General features: G+C 36.0%; 1 long non-coding RNA gene across 1 annotated transcript; it reads right to left on the bottom strand.

Annotated features, from left to right (window-relative positions):
- Positions 1–1,628: 1,628 nt before the first annotated feature.
- Positions 1,629–2,242, bottom strand: LOC116172149. Its single transcript, XR_004145594.1, has 3 exons — positions 2,151–2,242; positions 2,007–2,104; positions 1,629–1,959 (listed from the first exon to the last, which is right to left on the bottom strand). It is a non-coding gene; the product is annotated as an uncharacterized LOC116172149 (long non-coding RNA).
- Positions 2,243–6,777: the final 4,535 nt, after the last annotated feature.

The raw sequence follows: 6,777 nt of genomic DNA, 5'->3' as shown, positions 1-6,777 counted from the left end.
AAAAGTAACAATATTTATTTTTCTTGAAGGTATGTTCCGGAAGTCCGGGAGGACAAAAGCTAACGGCCGACCAGTATCGAGCTTGCATCCGTTCCAGAGCACTGAACGAGGCATCGCACGCCCAGCTAGGATTCTTAGCATTTCGAGATGATATCGCAGCTAACAGCAATTCGGCGAAGTATCCCCCGGCACTTGGTCCGCCTCTACACTACCCCAAGAAAGCCAAATACGTAACCTGAGAATCGACGCGGAAGTTAGAGTTTTAGTGTACAATAAAAATGAACTTTTTTAAATACCATCCCGTGTGAAGGTGCTACGAATATGAAATATGTGAGTTGTTTTCATGTGATATATGAAGCCATTGCCGAAAAGTATTCTTTAACAATACGGTTATGTTTCGTGCTTAAGTTTATTTAAATTTTTATGTAGATCGTTGTACGACTGCCCATTATAACACATCGAATATTCAGCCATTGTGATTAAGATGATTAGAGACAAGCACATTATATTAGAAAAATTTATAAATCGTTATTATTTTGTTAAGGCGTAACATGAACTGGGGTTAGCTTAGGGTTCACTTTCAATTAGGGAAGAAAAGAGAATCTTTCTTTTATTGTTTTATCACAATATTTTGAATCTATTTTTACCAAAACGTTATACTCGTACCCTGTTGCAAAAATACTGCAATACTATGATCTATTTCCCTACTCTGTGAATCAATTCTTAATAACACCACAGAGTATATAACGTAGTATACTCTTTGATAACCAAAGAATACTCTTTGATAACACACTCAATACAAATATGTTAAACTAAACTGTCCGTGAGAAAAAATAAACTACAATGGGACGAAACGAAAATATCCCAAAATCTCCGACTATGTGAATTATGCCTATGTGCTTTATTGCGATATCCGTATTGCCCAAATATTTGATTGACCGAATACGTTTATGAAAGATCTTTATTCGCCTATATAAATATGAGGGATGCCCAATCATTCAAGGAATTTATTTGAATTATAAACACGAACCTATAGTAGTAGAAAGTAGAACGTTTAAGTTATCATTATAAGATTGTCCAGGCCGCGGTCTAATGCATTGATGTTGTTGTGTGTACGCCCGTACAGTACACTTCACGTTGTACCCAACACTCGATGTAGCATTCGCTTAATAAAGTAAGAAGCAGCGCAGTCGCTGGCATTTTACTTGTACTATTTATTTGTATTATTAGTGTGTCAAAATGCAGGTTTTTAAAGTAATAGGTTACACGTCACGACGTCACCGGAATTAACCTTGTCGGTATAGGCAAACTTGCGATCAAAAATGAATTAAATTGGCCGCACTTTGGCCCTAAACTTGGTGTAAAGCCGATTTTAAAAACTTCAACTAAACGTAGTTCCACTTTCAACGTGGCAAAAGGAGGCGCTTTTTTCTGGACGTCCTATTTAAGAAGAAACCCTTCTTCTAAAAATCAAAAATATAACAACCAATCATACGCAGTTGACAACAAAGACCTCCCTCAACGTACGATAATAACTGAAAAAATAGAGGTCCAATAATTTTTAGTATTCGATTTGTTATCAGACATTAAGAGATAAATTGTAACGTTAATCTCATTAAATCCTTGTATGTTAATTGTGTTGTCCCTTTCCTATTTTGAATGTTTCGTGAAGTTTACCCCTAATCCATTTGATAAATCCCGGTCACATTCCTTTCCCCTTATCTGTGTCACATTTTTGCCCGTGGGTCAAGAGCATTCTGCATTAAGTATTAGAATCAAGCACACGATTTTTGCCACTTTTCGCAATTATTATAAACTTGCATTGAATACCTTGATTAAGGATTAATAATTTTGGAAAGTTGGCTCAGTAGTTGCTACCCTTTAGTAGTATTTTTGGTAGAGCTATATTTCGCTTCGACGGATTAAATATCGGTGCACATGTTAAGAAGCTCGTAACACCTGCGAGGTAAATATTTAATAACCTGTTCCACATTTAGTTGACTTACCTTTTAGCTTCTTTTTTATACGCTGAATATCCAACGACATTTAACATCTCTCGGCTGATCAACAAACCCTTAGGCATATCTGATCCTCTATCTGGCCGCTACAACATTTGATAAGAAGAGTAGGAGGCTGCAGATAAAGCTTACCCCTCGATTTAGTACCATCTGCTAAGGTGATCAGCCAATAAAGGTCAGAAGTTTCCTGTTTGTGTCGTCTATTGTTCCCATTTCGTGTCTTCCTATTTACCAATGTTAATGTTTATGTAAATTTCAATTATAACGTACCTGTTTTTAAGAGGTTGTGTCAAGGTACACAAAACTACAACTTTTATATAGTCATCCGTCTGAACTACTGCGACTCATTCGAACGTATAATAGTCAAATCACCTACTTGTGAAGCGTCAACAAGAGTTTTGCTTTGCATTAGCATACCCTAGGTTAGGTGACATATTGGGTAGCAAAGATAAAAGAAAGATCTTTCTCGTATCCCCTTGTGCCCTTGCAGTACAGTAACTATTTTTTATAGAACCTTGTGTAGCCCGTTGCCTCCTGATGTATCACTCCTCATTTAAACTAGGGAATTTATTTGCCAATATAAAAACCCTCCCGTGTATTGTTGTTTTATTTCTTGTTTGTAATAACCGAGTTGTCCTACAAACAATTGTTTTTAGAGCGGAGACAGTCACCACGATAACTGAATTACTCGATATTGTACGCTCTTGGCGCCCTGATCCTTTCCACCCTATAATTAAACCCATACCTGCTAGCTTGGGGAGTAACAGTTACTTTAGATCAAGATCCCTCGGATTGTCCTTGTCCCTTATTTGTAGATTTTGTAATTCCTCCCGTTGCAAAATCCAAACAAAAATTCTAGGAAAAATAAAATTTCATCTCTCTTAACTACACAGAAAAGGTGATAAATCGCATCCACCTGTCAATTAAATTAAGTTTTTACATTTGATAACAGACATAAACCGAACAAAATTGCCGGAAATTCTACGTTAAATAAAATAAAAATGTAAACAAAATCAACCTTGACCGCTTTCTCGTATACCATAATAATCTCCATGCCGTTACATAGACCAACAACAAATTAATAAAATTTAATTACAAAAGTTAATTACATAAAAAGGAGACCGCCCTTGTCCATCTTAATTAAGATGTCCGAAAATTTCATCCTGCCAGACAAAATAAACACAGCAATATAAATATTCAGCGGCTCGGTTTTGCCTAACCCATATTAATCGCCGAAGAACTGTTGAAATTATGAATCATAATACTTACCAATATATTAATATATATATGACTTAAACCTAGACACAAACAATTATCTGTTAATTTAGGCTCTCTAGGCGTCGTTAAATCAAGTGTATAACATGATTAGGGGCAAGACTATAGAAACCGTTGCTGTTCAGTCATGCAAGTTGCGCGTTTTGCTGGTGGGAATGTGAACCGCGCACACCTCATAGAATGATGCGTTTTTTTTTAAATCGAACATAGCGAAATTACATTACATACAAAAGCGCATGTTTTCTAGAATAGAGTAATTGCTGATGACAACTAAGTCACCTACCCAGATGCCACTGATTATTAGACTGCTACCTTTCCATACGGTAAGTAAATACACAACGATCTACTTCCGATGCTTGACAGTCTAATAAGTAATAAATATAATAATAAATCGGACAGCTTTTGACACCAACCTACGACATGCATTTTTTAATCCCTTAAATACCTTTCGTAAAACACCTTAGACCGGACTGCTAATTGTAACTAAAATATGGTCAAGGACATCGCCTGGGTATGTGAGTTTCAGGGTAAACGAATCTGTACGAAGCTGTCCGATTAGAAACGATTTGACACTGTTAACCTATAAATTCACAAACCTCTTCTTATTTGTGGACGTATAGAAGATGATCAAGAGTATATTTAAGACTACGGTGCCCTCTATCCGTGACCACCCATTTTGTATTGAAAGCATAGGGCTAATAGCAGTCCATGTACTACTATATGGTCTAAGTAAAACACACACGTGGTCGGTACCATCCTCACAAACTTCAGGTGGTTGCTTGTAGGCAGGGGTATAACTCGCCATGTAGATACGCACACGTAGTGTCCCAATTATGAGGTAACATATTCAGATTCTCGTTGATATATGAGTTATTTTCAAAATTTTTACAAAAATTGGGTTTTTTTCATCCCAGAAATGGGCAACGATGCCGCCATTTAACATACACTGTATCCCTCGACGTTACGGAGTTCCCAATGATGGGCCACGAATTTGTACCACTCTGTATAAAACTCTACAACTAAAACGATCGGAGCTGCCTTGACATGAACGTGACGAAGAAAATAGAGTTTTACTTTGAAAGGGCAAACAATGGTAACTAATTCCTTAAATGATTTGATATCACCTCATAAAATAAATACAAATCAGCCTTAGAGTGGACACTGGGCAGGTCATTTTTTTCAAAAAAATTAGGCTGGTACATATAATTGATTGATTTCTGAAAAGCCTGGATTACATATTCGCAACTCTGTTACATGTTTTTATCATTTGTAAATGTTTACAAAAATGTGTACAAAATCCTTGCAAATGAAAGTAGGTAAATAAATCGTTTCGTTTAATGATAAACTAATCCTTCACGATTGTTAATTTATTATTGTGAGCCCAGACAGAAAACCCCTATTCATGTTTTACGTTGCTGGTGGTGTTACCTCTATGGTTTTTATTTGTAGGTGATCATTTCTGACTTTTACAGTTAGGAAAAATTTATTTAAAAGTACTTTTTTGAGAGAACGTGAAAAGATTAAATTTTGTTACTTAAAGAAAGAAAATAAAATAAAGTATTTGTAACGAAGAGATCTTGCTTTTTCCCTATCCGTAGATCATCGCGAAGGTGGGCCGGTAAGTATTAAAGGAATGTTATGTTTAGTGTGAAACAAAGGCGTGATGTAAGTAAGGAATTGGTCTATTCTCATAAAAAGTTGTGAATGTAATTGGTTTGCATTTAAAATTCGTGATTAATGCTCCCCAGTAAGTCTGGAAACGGAAAATCTTTTTGGAATGGCTTTGAAAACGGCCAAATAAATTAAATAACGGGTAGGAAAAATAAATCTCTAAATTTTTAATTAAAACTTTATTTGAGATAGAATTTCAAGTCATAATTCAAAATTACGATGTCGGTGTCGTCTACTTTTTATTAAATTTTACACTTTGATGAAACAAAGCGCTCTGCTAGGCACAGTTCTTTATTGCGGTCTCGGGAACATACTCTAACTTTAACTATGTTTGTTTGTTAAAAATAAAATACGCGACGCTCCACCGAATATTTTGTGGATCGTTAGTTGGGCGCGCTTCTAAATCTAATATCGAGGGTTTATATAGGGGGAGAAATAAGAATGAGCTTCTAAAATGGGCTGCCTGACTAGTTATACTTTAAAACGGGATTTTTTTTTGCTGCATCCCCGTTTCACTGGCATTATAAAAAGCATTCTCTAAATGTACGTGGTACTTTAATTGACGTGGATTTGAAGGAGGAGCGTGCAATGTGCATGTAGCTAGCAATGCACTGGAAGGCGACTAGAATTTCTAGTTTATAAAACTAGATTAAGCTCTCAAAGTGAAATTAAGTAACACAATACAAACACGTAACTCCATACTCGTGGTGATTTGATTGACGCACCTTACGGATTTCTCATATGTGATTATACAAATTATTTTAATAAAATGTATGAATGTTTGAAAACTAAAATTTGCGCTTTTAAAAATCCGATACAACTGAATACCGAACGATCCTCGAGGTTTTCAATTTTTCACACATAATATATCATGTTTACAATATAAGTACGTTAAGAAGTTGATTCTATACCACCAGATCAGCATAGCTTGTAAAACAAATTTTTGGAAGCGGCATTAGTTTTACTTGCCTATAGGTATACAAAATTTCATTTAAATATATTAACAAATAAAACAAGTGCAAATTGTGCACAACCCTTGTGCAGGTAAAGCGCATTTTTTAAACACCCCTACGAAATTTCCTCCATAAATAAGAAAGTTGGCAGTGCATATCCTACACAAAACCAAATTTGGAAAATGGCGCTACATTTGCTTTTATTCTAAGTGGCTATGTATGAAATTTCATTTAAATCCCTCCATAAATAAGAAAGTTAACACTGCGCATGCGCAAAACCAAATTTTGAAACTGGCGTTATATTTGCCTTTATTCCAAGTGGCTATGTATCAAATTTTATTTAAATGCCCAATGGTTATATTTCTTCCAAACGTCCCAATCGCCCTTGTAGGTACTTTCCTTTGACAATTCACTCTTAAGATATAAGGAATTATAACCGATCACGACAAGGGATCGAGGAGGAGGACTATGGTGAGTATAAATTTATTCCTTTCGTTGAGACCTTTCATTAGAGTACCATGAAGGATAAACTTATTTCCACTCCTCCCCCCCCTTCCCCTCCACCCCGTACTTTGATAAGAGCACAAACCAATTTATTTCGATGAGACCTTTCATTAGAATACCATGAAGGGTTGAACATGTGATTACCCCTCCCTTTATTCTCTAAAGTTTAACTTGGCACCACCACCACTAAAGGCATGCGATGCAAAATCTGAGACCAATTGGGTGTCGTAAAAGTTATGCACGTTTTACTTTCAAATACAGCATCTCAGGAAATAATTCGTGGGGGGGCCTCCCTTTTAGACAGCAAAATTTGATATCCGTTTGGCACACATTCAAGCTATAGGCTACCTACTGCA

Source organism: Photinus pyralis, unplaced genomic scaffold, assembly GCF_008802855.1.
Source record: "Photinus pyralis isolate 1611_PpyrPB1 unplaced genomic scaffold, Ppyr1.3 Ppyr1.4_LG5, whole genome shotgun sequence".
Classification (NCBI taxonomy): domain Eukaryota; kingdom Metazoa; phylum Arthropoda; class Insecta; order Coleoptera; family Lampyridae; genus Photinus; species Photinus pyralis.
This window is presented reverse-complemented; position numbering and strand designations above follow the sequence as displayed.